The 15,470-nt window shown below is 37.7% G+C and overlaps 1 long non-coding RNA gene across 1 annotated transcript; it reads right to left on the reverse strand.

Moving 5' to 3' along the window:
• Positions 1 to 429: 429 nt before the first annotated feature.
• LOC126824989 (uncharacterized) lies at positions 430 to 2,966 on the reverse strand. Its single transcript, XR_007681722.2, has 3 exons — positions 2,831 to 2,966; positions 2,239 to 2,306; positions 430 to 1,570 (listed from the first exon to the last, which is right to left on the reverse strand). It is a non-coding gene; the product is annotated as an uncharacterized LOC126824989 (long non-coding RNA).
• Positions 2,967 to 15,470: the final 12,504 nt, after the last annotated feature.

A 15,470-nucleotide genomic window follows, 5' to 3' on the forward strand; every position in this document is an offset into this window, starting at 1 on the left:
TCTGTTGTCTCTTCCTTAATCCAAAATGTCTTGAATGAAGAGCACAATGCCACAACCATACATAATAATTACATCCAGGAACTGGCACCAAGCGATACTCGTCTTCTTGTTCTTGGAGTTGACTCTCTTCGATAAAAGCGAAGGCTATGTCAGTTCAAACAGGATCGACACGAAACCATTTTCAGGCACGCTTGTCGCTTCGACACTTGCGCTGCTTCGAATCAAAGTTGGTGACAATGACGACAAGCTGGGCGTATGGTTTATAATATACTGTACCTGTTATTGTGTAATTTCTTAAACGTTAACTTTTCCAATTACATCTATATTTGTTCAAATTGTAATAGCATAAGATTAAGATATGATGTCTACTATTCACTTTGAAATTACAAAGTCTGCAACAGTCTGTTTACATAAAACAAATGACCAATATTTAATCATTGATTATAGTTTATTTATTAAAGGCCATTGTACACTAGTATAATAATGTACATATATCAACAGCATTAGACACCGACTCTGTACAATATTACATTTACGTATATATACAAGTTCATGCATGCTGTATTTTGAATATAAATTCGTTTATCTTCGGGTACCATATCATTGACTTATTCCGTTAAGTGCAAACTTTATTTCATTTTTAATTATCACTTTTAAGTACTCTAGACGAAATTACTGAGACAAATAAGGATAAGAGAGCGAGAAAGCGAGATTCAAATATTATACGCAAAAAACAATTGTTATAATACATGAAATAAATCAAATTTGTAAAAATGGAAATACAGAACATTTCATTCACAACTTTTCATTATCAAGATTATTAAACTAGTGCTCACTATAATCTAATTCATATTCTAAAGACTGTGTGGCCTATAGCAATGGCTATTTAAATATTTAGAGGCGTTATATTTTCATAGCTTCTAGCTATCTATTTAATTGCTTTTGACAGTTCAGTCAGAACTTTTATTGTGTCTTCTATTTCATTCGCCTTTTGTAAGAATTGTATAGCCAATTCATTCTGTTTTCCTTTGTACATATCTACTGAAGTAGATATAATCGTGTATATATCAAAGGGCATTGATATGGCTATTGCCATTTTTTTAGCGGCTTGCGCAAACATTTTAGGGGCTACGGAAACCTCGACAATTGCATCACGAAAAAAGAACGATATATAAATTTGTTTAACCACCCATTCTGCACTTTGATTATCTAAACTCCCAACATCATTCGCCATTTCCATGAAGTCAAACAGTCTGGTCATCAACTGTTCGTCATTCTTCAGAATAGTGTTCATTTTCGTGCGTGTCTTTTGAGTAATAAAGTATTTACAAATGGAGGCTCCAATACTAGTCATAGTGCCCATAGAACCAAGGGTGCTCCTAACATTCCTGCAACCCACATGGCACCCCCCACGACACCAGCCATACTACCAGTTAGTTTACTGATCTTTACATCTTTATCCATTTTGTTCATGGACATGGCTTCTCCTCGAAGCAATTGCACCAAATTTTGTCTGTTCTCTATTAGTTCCGTTAGCAATGATAACCCCATCTTCATAGCAGACGCCAAGCTGAAAATAAGAAGATATAAATAGAGACCCGATAAAGGTTGGCGAGGATCGATAAATCACAGCAAAAACGTTTTTATTATCGACTCCTTAGTTGCATGTACAGTAGAATCTGTATGAGCAGCCACTCATATTCATTGATATCTCCTTGTAAGCGGTCACGATAAATTACCCCCGTAAAAATTCTGTTGTTTCATCTCTTTATTCAACGGTCACTCCTCTAACGCGGCCAGCGGTCACTATTTTACTAATAAATTCAACAAAACATCGCCCATTCAACGGCCATTGTTGAATGATACCATCTTGTCGTTCTTTGTAACACCCTCACTAATCCCGTGAGTAGTAGTTAATTAACTGTACCCCCTCTGATCAGTTAAAACGAAATGTAGTAAAAATAACAACCAACCCGGGGTTATCTGTTTATTAATCTTTGTTTTATTAAACGACTAACCTGATCATTGTTTTCACGCGTAACGGCACATTATTTTATACTGATTGAATAAAATAAAAGCAAAAACGTTTTTATGATCGACTCCTTAGTTGCGTGTACATGTATAGTATTTGTAACATCTATAATTTATAAACAAACAACACTTCGATTATATTTGCCATGAGTGATATTAATTGTATTGAAATCAACATTATTATGAATAAATAATACAATTAGTTACCTCATCACATCACTCGCCATATTCTCCAGTCCAATTTGTATCCCTGTACAAGGCTATTATTATATTGTCTGTAAAGAATGTTAATAGCTAAATGACAAATTCCCAAACTTTATTTCTATACGATTTACGAGTAAATAGCCCCTTTGTGAAAACAAATATCACCGTTTCCAATACAAGCCGATATTTTTGCTCAATCCCAGGTGGAGAATATTTAAAGGTGCTAAATCTCTAACTCAATATTTTCCATTAGAATTAGAATTCAATATTGTCCATTTCAATCAAAATTTATGTTGTTATCTTGCCGCGAAAATATTGGATCCAATTTTAGAAAAAACATATCCTACTAGACACCGATGAAGTAATTAGTAATGTCCATAAAAAAATTGAACATAGATCAATTTACATACATTCATATTACATTGATATATGCTTTACACCCATTTTCGTCTATACACCCTTTAAATGTATCATATATAGTGTATGTAAGTACGAGTGGTAGCTCTGCAACAAAGTAACCAAAACAATTACAATACACGTATTGAATGGTTTATCTAACCGCATGTATTTTACACTAAAATAAAATAATTTCTACCTGTACTTCTTGTTCTTGTAATAGCGCCCTCGACTCTATCACAACAGTAAAGACACCGGCAGGTAAAAATTCAAACCCACTTATTAAAAGTACAAGGGGTATTATGTCAGCTTTGTATATGTGCACAAAAGAACTGTTGCACACAGAAGTAAACAGGGGCGGATCCGGGGGGGGGGGGGGAATCAGCTAGATAATTTTTTTTTGTAAATCAACACTTTTTATGAGAAAAGTTTCTCGGCCGTGTGCTTTATCCTTTATCGTCAGATGTGGGACAGGAAGGGCACTCAAAGCACCAGATAATGATATAGACATTATGTGATATCATAATTAATGTTTTGCATCCTTGAAATTAAATCACTATGTCATAGTATTAATTCATAATAAAAATTGACGTCAATTGAGGTGTGGAATTTTTCTGTTTAAAAAGCTCAATGTGTATGTATATACGCCAAAATGACGATAGACATGCGGGAGGGGTGGGGGAGATACATTGTCACCAATCTGGTTAAAACACAGATCCTATTTCGTTTCGTTTTTATAGTTCAAAATTTCGTTTTACTTGTCTTTACTACACTTGGATCTGGAAGACTTGTTATTTAACGCGTATTCTGCTTGAAATGAGGGGTCAGCCAATCAAATGGTCTGTCGAATCGAGTGTTTGACATTTTTTGCCCGCAACTGTGGGTAATCCACTAGTAACATCAATGCTGATTGGTTAATCAAATGTCTGACGTCATAGGTCAAAAGTCGGTCTTTTGACCCCTGACGTGACCTATCGCTATAACTTGTCAGATCTTCATGTAGTGTAGGCCATCGAAAGTATACAAAAAATGAAATGAAATATAGATCTGTATTTTAATCAGATTGTATTGCCACAGGAACCTGGCAAACCCCCTCCTGCAAAATTTCCTGGATCCGCCCCTGGTAAAATCTAACGTGTGAGCCGTGAGAGAGAGAGATGGGGTTTAACGTCCACTCGACACAAACAAGGTTATTTCGGAACTACATTTGATTTAATTTTATTTCATTAAATCGCTTGCGCGTAGGTGTCTTTAGCAGTGGGAGGAAACCGGAGGACCCGGAGAAAACCTACGAGGTTGGACAGGCGACCCTACACCTTGTCACGTATAACCGGGGACTCGAAACCACGGCAGTTGACTGAGTGACAGACCTTATGATACAGCGCGCACATGCTAACCATTTGGCAGAGAGAGAGAGAGAGAGAGAGAGGGGGGGGGGGGAGCTAAACTTCTACTCAACACAAACTAGGTCATTGTTTGTTTATTTATGAAATGTAAATACATATGTATCTATATCTGACAGGGAGAAGGGTTTAATATAAACTATATCAGTTAACTAATCCCTATTCTGATACAAATCTTTATAAAAATATTGTTTAGAAAAAAAACACTAGGTCATTTCGGGACTATCATACTGTACAATTGTATCTTATTAATCGCTTGAATAGGGGTCTGTAGCAATGGGAGTCATTAGGTTAGGCAAACGATTTTACGCCTTGTCGGGTTTGAGAGTGCATGTCTAAATATAGCGGGCCTTGTCACCCCACACCTCGTTAAGTGTTAAAATATTTAAACAAAAATGTCAGTATTTATTTCGAGGGTATTAATTGACAAAGGGTTGGAACGTGACATCTTAATTCGTCTGGCTGTCAGCCCAGTCGGATCCAGGGGCCTGTTTCACGAAATTTTAACTATGATAAAATCCAAATTTTAGTAATTTGATTGGATAATAGTAGATTGATTTTAGTGCTAAGCCAATCAAAATTGAAATATCTACTAAAATTTGGATTTTATCTTTAGTTAAAATTTCGTGAAACAGGGCCCAGGCCCACTTATAACCCTTCAACTGGCTCGTCATACGTTTAATAACTATGTGCGACCAATCTAAAATGATATAGTAGAATGCTAGCCCACTAGTTTAGGCTGGTGCCACAATAGTATAGCTAATAGTAAGTGCAGGGGGACTTCACCACAATGATGTAGAAATGAAATGGGGTTTAACGCCCTATTTAAAACCAATTGCTTCAATGAATACGAGCACACGCTATGCAGCGTGCTGTAAGGGACATTGTATCCGGACAACGGTGCTACGGTATACTCCTATTTCGAATTATAACTGTCAAGTAACCATGGAAACTCATAATGTATACAACGGCTGAAAACAAGCATAAGTTACAAATTATAAAATAAATTACATTTCACGCAAATAGAACAAGAATTAGTAAACGATAGGTGGTACGTGGGTGTTCCACGTAGTGGTGTTCTACGATGTGTTGTTTACACAAATTAACTAAAAATACTCGACGATAGATGGTGTTCCACGATATGTGGTGTTCCACGAACAATACAAGTGCGTGGTGTATGCATAAATATAAGTAAAAGTATTCAACGATAGAACGTGTTCTACGAATCGACATTTCAAATATTAAACATACATTATGCAAAAACTACATCTGCCTATTTCAAGTATTTTTTTAGACTTCAGATGTTATAGAAATTATTAATTAGACCTTTATTTACCTGAAATACTCAAAATCAACTCTGTAGACTCTCGGATGGCTTGGATACAGCCGATGAAAGGCCTACCAAGCGAGGGTACCATAGCCATTGAGAATGTTACTTGATAATCGAGCATATGTGTTTGGAGTTATCGTCTGTCTATCAAATGATCGACAATTCTCGTAGACGGTGCTGACACAGTTGTTGCTTATTTCTAGTCCAAACTTTCAATAGTGTTAACTCCGCTCAGAATAAAGTAATTGGACTAAAATTTTCAATATTTTCTTTTTTTATCATCTATTTTTGAATTATTATAGCAACAATGGCCAACTCTTTATTAAACTCTAAAGTAATGATTCTATAAGAATGGCGAAATCACTTTTCACAACGGCAGGTTCAGTTTCAAAATGCCACAGTGGGACCACGCCCCTTGTAACATAATGTCCAGTTAGGGGTTTACAAAAGCCAAGTTCCCAATTCCTCACTAAAAATATATTAGAAATATCAAAACAAATAAATTGAAACTAGAATCTTCATCGGACTGCAGTGTTTTTATTGGCTATTCAAAAACTGTAAGCAGAAACTGGTTAGCGCACGACAACCATCATAACAAATGTGTCCTATATACTAGACTTATAATATAACCCTTATTACATAGACAATATTACCGCGGTATATAGTATAGAAATGAAATAAAATGGGGTTTAACGTCCTACTGTTCTACCCCGACTGGGCTAACGAAGACGGCCATACGCTATACAGTGTGCTATGGGGGAAATTTTGCACAGGCAACGGCACTATGGCCTACTCTTATATCGAGTGATCTTTTACTTGCATGCCAATGTACACACTGGACCTCGTTTTTTCGTGCCATCCGAACGACTAGTAAGCTGTCCTTGAACTAACTCGGCCAATGCTGGGATCGAACACGCGACCTTCAGACTAGCGAACCAGCGTCTTACCCACTTAGCCACCGTGACTTCCGAATATAAAGTAGAATATAACCTGTGTAACATAGAAAATATTATCATGATGTATATACAGTATATAGTTATTACATAGTGAAATATATCATGCTATTCTCTGGTTGGCTGGTAAATACATGTATAATTAAACAGTTAACTTGACAGGGGAAATGCCAAAAGGACTATATCCGTCCTGGGAGTCACGCACAGTAATCTACCACGTAAGTTATAATATTTCAATTATTTTGAAAATGTATTAAAATAGGCAATAAATATACAAAAACTTAAATATACAAGTATACAATAACTTAAATATACAATAACCTTTTCTTTTTAGTGAAGCCTGTACCATAACAGGCCCGGGACTGTACAGTGCAGTGGACGCTTACGGCTGGCCCCCGGATCCATTCACTTGATTTGATATTTGTTTATTTGGTGCAATGTCTATTTTCTGTCTTGTCCGCAGGTTTATCTTGTAGATTTTTGTTTTGCGCGTAGTGCGGTCCTCCTGCACTAACTAGTAAAGTAGCTAAGTCTCTAACTTAGTATCATCCAAAGTCTTCCACATTGAAAACCCGAATTATTTGTCAATTTAAATCAATATTGGGTTTCTGATATCCAATATTTAAGACAAAATAAACATTTTACCATTGGTACACGAATCGTGTACCACAATGCGTTTCATTTTATTTGTAACAAGGGACTCGAAGAACAAGGCTAGACATATTCAACAAGTCATGTCATACGGTAACCTCATATTCTTATCTAGAGCATGCAGAATAACCAGACACAATAGGTTACCACTCGATTGAGACTTCTGCCGTATTTCGCCGAACATAACTGATTTGAAATTAGAGTAAAAACGGAAACGATTGAATGTAAATCAGTTTACAGAGAGAGAGAGAGAGAGAGAGAGAGAGAGAAATGGGGTTTAACGTCCACTCGACACGAACTAGGTCATTTCGGGACTAAATATGGTTCCATTTTATTTCAATAACTCGCTTGCGCGTTAGGGTCTTTAGCTATGGGAGGAAACCGGAGGACCCGGGGAAAATCCACTAGGTTGGACAGGCGACCCTACTCCTTGTCACGTACAATCGGGGAATCGAAACCACGCCAGTTGACTCAATGACAGACCTTATGATACAACGCGCACGTGCTAACCATTCGACCGATTTGTTTTACAGATTTACACAATGGAATTCACTCGGGTTTAACGTCTTGGCAACACAATATTAAGGTCTCTTTGAGATTAAAATATCATTATTTGCTCTCAATATTTACATGTGCATCATGAGTGATTTTCGGGCGTACCTAGTGATGGTGCTATGCGGTGCATACGTTAAAATCACAACATTGTGCTATGTGGTACATACGTTAAAACCACAGCATTGTGCTATGTGGTACATTCGTTAAAACCACAGCAGTGTGCTATGCGGTACATTCGTTAAAACCACAGCATTGTGCTATGTGGTACATTCATTAAAACCACAGCAGTGTGCTATGCGGTACATTCGTTAAAACCACAGCAGTATGTGCTATGCGGTTCATCCGTTAAAACCACAGCAGTGTGCTATGCGGTTCATTCGTTAAAACCACAGCAGTTGATATCTTTGTATATTAACTAGAAGGTCAAAAACCACTGCAGAGGATATCTTAGTATATTATACATACATTATGCAAGAGCTAAATCTGCCTAGGTCTTTCTTTGGGCCTGAAATGTATGTTATCTAAATTATTAATTAGACATTAATTAACTTATCCACACCATAATCAACTCTTGATGTCATCGCTAGCCTGCGATATTTACTGGATTAGGACCTGATTTGCTGCTCAACTTTCATTCATGATTAAATCATGAAATGGATAATCGAGACTATGTTTTTTTTTTATCGTACCGACAAAAGTAATGATTCAATCGCTAAATTCTCGGTTCAGAGTGGATCAATTTGACTGAAATTTTCAGCAAATTACCTTTACATTGTCTAGTTTTTAACTATTATAGTGAGAACTTCCAACTCTTTATCTATTCTCCGACGATGTATCTTTAAGTAGGAGGCCAAACACAGCAGTGGATATTTTAATATAATATGCAACACATTGCTGACAAAACATGTCTCACACGCTGTGCACTTTTTAGGAATTTTACATGTATTTTTATTCTTTTATTTTCAGAATCCAATCATTGATGAAAATGGGTAGAAGTCTAGCCTCATCGTATTATGACTTCAGTGACAAACTGAACTTTTATTGGACGAGTTTAATTCTTCTCTGGGTGCTGTGCTTAAATATGTATTTTTGGAGTCGTTGATCAGCTGCTGGACACCTGCTCAGTTCACTAACCAACTGGGAAAATACGCACACGGGGCATGCTGGGAACAAGACAAGGTCTACCTTCCCTTGCAGAATGTCATCCCAGTATCAAGTCATGGTGGTGAAAGGTCAACAGAAACATTCCATACATGGATTCCAGTTGTTCTAATATTTATGATGTTGGGATTCCAGATACCACGTGCTGTCAAGTTGGTGTTTGATTTATTTCTAAGAAATCCGACCAACACAATTAGCGATAAGGACAACCAAGCGAGTAATACAGAAAATGCTGAACAACTCGCTCAGATCATCAGAGAATCTCAGAATCAAAGCTCATTTATTAGAACTGTATCCTTCATTATTGTCAAACTTTTAGTTTGCCTAATCTTCTTATCCAGTTTGTTTTTGTTTCACGTTATTTCAGAGATTCCGTTTGAAAGGAAACCATTGAAATATACAATGAGAAGATGAACAAAACCATCTCGGTTCCGGTTTACATCTTTCCTAAAACCATTTTATGCGATTTTGCAGTCAGACAGTTTCAGGTCGTTCAACGCCATACCATCCAATGCAAAATGCCCGTCAACTATTTATACGAACAGTTTATTCATATTTTCTGGTTTTGGCTTTTGGGTGTCGGCATATTCACTGGCCTCGTTTTGGTCGTTCAGTTGGCCTCGCTCATTATACCGCCGATAGTCAGACTGAGATTCCGAGGAATTATTCCTGAAAAACAATTGAACCAAAGGAATTTTTCTATCGATGATTCGCTGTTAATATTGTTGAACATTGAGAATAGATCTGGCTTGGCCATGACACGAAAAGTGACTGCCATTTTGTCACAATCACCACGGTCGAGCGCGAACCAGGGACCAAAGGGATATAACTCTCAATCGGGCTTCCACGTGGGAGAAGATGCTCATGACGAATATTGGAATGAACGCTGAGGCTGATACAAGCACCTCCCCGTTGATGGACGTTAGTAGATCAGAAAATCTGGTCTTCCGTAGTCTCGATTAATATTAAACAATTAGATATTTTGTTAAGATCATTATTTGCACAGTGAAGACAATAGCCTGGCTCTAGGTACAGATCCCAATCATTTTTACAGCCTGAAATCAGCATGAAAGCAAACGGTATTTTTGTCGGCGATATTCTGTCGGGCAAAACAATCAGCTCCTACGATACTCATGTCTGGCCGCGTATCTCCTTGGAATTCACCTGAGTAACGACTCCGGGGATATCTTTTTAAACCAGGAGCTTACAGGCGATGACCTAAGGCAATTTGTACACAATTTTAACTTGCTCCAATATTGCTAGCAATATCACCCGCTTGTTCGTTACTGCGACATTAACGAATATCGAATTTTGTCGCTCTGCAATCATTTATCAACTGTAGTCTCTTTGCAGTACATGTACTTGTTTTGTTTGATCAATCAACGTAAGCTCAACTATCATGTGAGCGTACAAAATGGTGGCACTCATTACCTAGATTTTCATCCATGTGCGCCGCCATTTTGTCAAATTATAATATCAACGAGAGTAATCCCTAAATCGTCGCCTGTAAATTGGATGTACGAACACACATACAGTCCTGATTGGATGTACGAACACACATACAGTCCTGATTGGATGTACGAACACACATACAGTCCTGATTGGATGTACGAACACACATACAGTCCTGATTGGATGTACAAACACACATACAGTCCTGGGGGCAGTTTCACAAAGCAACTTACGATGAAAAATTTGCGTAAGTTTATCGTTAGGTAAACTTACGTAAAAATCGCGTTTCACTAAAATTCTTAACTTATGAAATTCGTAACTTTTATCGTAAAGTCTACGGCAACTCTCACCTTGTCGTAAGTTGGAATTTTTTTCGTATCTTTGACAAAATGGCCACCTTGTTACTTTATGCGGATCGGCAACTTCGACGAGAGAGAATATTCTGGGATAGATTAAACCCTCTCGACACCCATACAGATGAGGAGTTAGTTTCGCGGTACAGACTTGATCGGACCAATATATTACATCTTATTAACTGTATTATTATTAATAATGATGATATCGAAACCGCAACTTACCGATCGAAATCCTTGTCATCACCTGTACAAGTCCTGATTGCATTACGATACTATGCCACAGGTAGCTTCCAAAAACTCATTGCTGATGCATTTAATGGTGTTTCACGAGCAATAACAACCTGTGTTGACGATAAATTATCAATAAATTTCCCCTATTCCATGGAAGATATCAATTCTACAAAGGAAGGTTTTCACCAAATAGCAGGCTTCCCAAATGTAGTGGGAACGATTGATGGTACACAAGTTGCCATCATAGCACCATCGGGAGAAAATGAGCCGCTGTTCGTCTGCAGGAAAGGGTTTCATTCCATTAATGTTCAAGCAACAGCTGATTCTAAACTCAGGTAAATGTACGAATTATCGTCTTGTTTTAACTTTAAGCTTCAACATGACACGCGATAAGGGGAAAGCGATAAGGGGACTCGTCGTAAAATTACATAGTTCACTGCATAGTTCCTTCAGAATCCCATAATTCTGTTCAACCCCCTTAATTAAAACACCGAGAGCTGCCGGGTTCCAATTTTGTTTTCGCCTTTTTGGTTCCATTTCGGCTTTTGGCAGACTTACAGACGACGTATGGTACTATGTCACGCGCTATGACGTAGCAAACAAAAACAAGTAAACAACAGGCATGAAAATAGCATTTTATTCATAAATACACCGCTAAATCTTAGCATATATATAAGGAATATATCATTTCGTCGTTTATGTTTCAAAAGGTAAGGATCAAATCAAACATAACGGCTATAATGCCGACATTGTCAACATTCAGTCCGTGGGAATGTTTACAGAAGTGTGAATGAAGTGACGCAACATGACGTCACGACCATTCGTGACGTTTTTACGAAAAAAGATACGAGAAAAAGTTAAGAAAAAACTTACGCCGGCCTTTGTGAAACCGGCGTAAATAATTCGTATCTTTTTCGTAAGTTTTTCTTAACGTAGTTTTTTTTCTTAAAGTTACGAACTTTTGTGAAACTGCCCCCTGATTTCGACAACACCGGGGCATCTTGCTTACACGAGCAAGCACAATCGACCTTGTACATTAGGCTGAAGCGATAGATTGGCGGATATGCCTCAAATTTTGCACTGTATTATCATACTATATGAGAATATTTTAACTCTATATTTTATTACCATACTATATGAGAATATTTAACGCTCTATATTTTATTATCATACTATATGAGAATATTTATAACTCTATATTTTATTATCATACTATATAAGAATATTAAAGGCTTTATATTTTAATCAAAGGCTTATTAAAGGCTTTATATCTTAATATCATACTTTAAGAGAATATTTAATCACCGTACAATATCTAATTATTATACTCAATGAGAATATTTAAATCTCTGTCTTTCATTATCATACTTTATGCGAATTTGTAAAATTGTACTAAATAGAGTTGTGTAGGGCTGAATATTTTACGATTTTTCTCTGAGTATCTGAGAAGATTTTAATCTATCACCATCAATGTTTCATATAAATGAAATATGATATTTTCTAGTTTTGGAACACGTTTGTAACGTATCCATAATTAAACGAATCAAGACCCTGGTTGTTTTTCTTGTTTCCTGTCGACTAGTGGTCGCGAAAATGAAATGGGGTTTAAGGTCCTGCGTTTTTGCACCGACTGGGCAAATGAAGACGGGAATTCGACATGCAGTGTTCTATGGGGAAAATTTTGCCCGGACAGCAACACTATGGTCTACTCTTTTTTCGAATTCCAACTTTCAATATGGTTATATTACATGCACGCTAATGTGTAAACGGGGTCTCGGTTTTTCGTCTCATCGCAATGACTAGACACTCTTTCTTGTCACGTAGCGCCTTACTCACTGATCAAACGTGGCTTCCAGTAGTTTTCGTAATATCGGTGTGTACCTTTGCAAAAAGTTTTTTTTTCAAAATCACAACATTGTTCAGCTGTTTGCTCTTAATAACTTGGAATTAGACATGACGTAAATTCAGCCATCTTGTAATTGTAATTGTGACGTCCAATCAGGACAAATGTCCAAAGAACAAACAAGTCGAATTTTATGTCGATCTTAACCAAATGGGCAGAGGCTCTGAATCTTTCCGAAGAACATCTTCCCAAGGGCAACAAGAAGAAGAAGAACAATGAGAATGCATTTTAATTCATAACAAAGTAACCTCAATAAACTGATGAATAGCGCTATGTTATTATTTCACGTACAGGTATCAGTCAATTCAGTCTGATTATAACACAGATCTTATTCCGTTTCGTTTTTGATAGTTCAAATTTTCATTTTATTTGTCTGTACTACACTAGGATAAGAGTTATTATATAACAGGCGTTCTAGTTAATGTGAGGAATTGGCCAATAAAATGATCTGTTACGACGACTTCTTGGCGTGCGATGCGCCGAACTGTGGGTTAACAACTAGAAACATCAACTCTGATTGAATAATCAATGTCTCACGTCATAGGGTCAAAAGCCGCTCGTACGACCCCTGACGTGACCTTCCAGTACAACTGATCAGATTTTCATGAAGTGTAGGCCATCGAAGGTATAAAAAACGAAATGAAATATAGATCTGTATTTTAATTAGATTGCAGTCAATTTTGAAGGCAACTATCTGAACTGCTCACTGTATAACCGAGATACAAACTTTTGAATACCGTGAAGACAATGTGCATTGTAATGAAAATACCTCGGTTGCATTAAAAATAATAATTTTACAAAAACTGTGTAATAACATTATGACTTATTCATAAAGATCTGTTCACGTTTTTCCGTGTTTTGTGTGTGTGTGTGTGTGGGGGGGGGGGGGGTGGAAGGCCGAATGGTTAGCACGCGCGCGCTGTATCATAAACCCTGTCATTAAGTCAACTGGCTTGGTTTCGAATCCCCGGTTGTCCGTGACAAGGAGTAGGGTCGCCTGTCCAACCTCGTGGGTTTTCTCCGGGTCCTTCGGTTTCCTTCCACTGCTAAAGACCCCTACGCGCAAGCGAATTATTGAAATAAAATTAAACCACATGTTAATCCAGAAATGACAGGGTTTGTGTCGTGTGGACGTTAAACCCCATTTCTCTCTCCCTCTCTCTCTTTTCCGTGCTTTGTGTCTCTGGGTAAGCTAGAGGTAACCTATATATCTGATTAAAATTTCTGTTCCAACTGGATTACACTTGCCTTAACTGGATTACAAGGGCGAGGCTACTATTTGATCACTTCAATTTTCTCTGGAACCGACACATATATCGGCGACAATGGGATGGGATGGGAGAGGGATTATTGGGGAGTGGTTTATTGGAGAGAGAGAGAGAGAGAGAGAGAGAGAGATGGGGTTTAACGTCCACTCGACACAAACTAGGTCATTTCGGGACTAACATATGGTTTTAATTTTATTTCAATAATTTGCTTGTGCGTAGGGGTCTTTAGCAGTGGGAGGAGAAAACCCACGAGGTTGGACAGGCGACCCTACTCCATGTCACGTAAAACCGGGGATTCGAAACCACGCCAGTTGACTCAATGACAGGCCTTATGATACAGCGCGCGCGTGCTAACCATTCGGCCATCCAACCCCCCTGGTTTATTGGAATGGAATGGGTTTGTTGTAATGATGATGGGGTTTATTGGAATGGGGATGGAGTTTATTGTAATGGAGTGCGGTTTATTGTAATACAATGGGGATGGGGTTTATTGGAATGGGATGGGGTTTATATAATGGGATGTGATTTACTGGAATTGGGATGGGGTTTATTTAATGGGATAGGGTTTATTGGATTGGGGATGGGGTTTATTGGAATAGGATAGGGTTTATTGGAACGGGATGGGGTTTATTGGAATGAAATGGGGATGGGGTTTAATGAAACAGAATGGTTTTCTTTTAGAATGTGATGTGATTTATTGGAATGTGATGTAATTTTTATACGCCCACATTTTCATGTGGACGTATTATTTCGTCGCCCCTGTCCGTCCGGACATCAATCCGTCGGTCCACAATTTGTTTGTGCACACTCTACAGGTCATAATTTTTATCCGATTTTGATCTCCCACAGATCTCTGTTCCTTTCGATATTGGCATGTATCGGATCATAACTTCATGGATTATAGAACCTGGTTGTACCAAAAATCACGTTTTAGCTTGTGGTCCCTCTAGAGGTCACAATTGTTATCCGATTTAAAAAAAAAAAAACCTTTGAATATATCACCGTTACACCGTAATGTTGGTTGAGTTCGAATTTCGTGAAAATCGGGCCAAAACTGCCGGACAAAATGGCCGCCTCTCGTACGCAAATAGGTTGTGGACCCTCTAGAGGTCACAATTTTGATCCGGTTTTGATAAAACTTGAAATGCATGTTTATAACCCAATGATATTGGTTCCTTTCGATATTCGTGCATATTTCTGAATTTTTTTCCCCACCTTAAAAATATATCACCATTCCACCATAATGAAGGATGAATTCGAATTTCGGGAAAGTTGAAATGAAACTGCCCAACAAAATGGTCTTTCTTTGTACGCAAATGGTGTAAAAATATTGTAATACGAAGGTTATGGACCTTCTAGAGGTCACAATTTTTATCCGATTTTGATGAAACTTAAAACACATCTTTATACCAAGGTTCTCGGTCCCTTTTGATATTTGCGCATTTCAGACGATAACTTTCTGGATTATTACCCTGATTGTACAAAAAATCGCGTTTGTTTTTAGCTTGTTCTCTATCCATCTCTTGCAAAATGTGGGCGTATCCTGACTGGCAGTCGCTGGTTTGGAATGGAATGG

The sequence above is a fragment of the Patella vulgata genome, chromosome 6 (genome assembly GCF_932274485.2).
Source record: "Patella vulgata chromosome 6, xgPatVulg1.2, whole genome shotgun sequence".
Taxonomy (NCBI): domain Eukaryota; kingdom Metazoa; phylum Mollusca; class Gastropoda; family Patellidae; genus Patella; species Patella vulgata.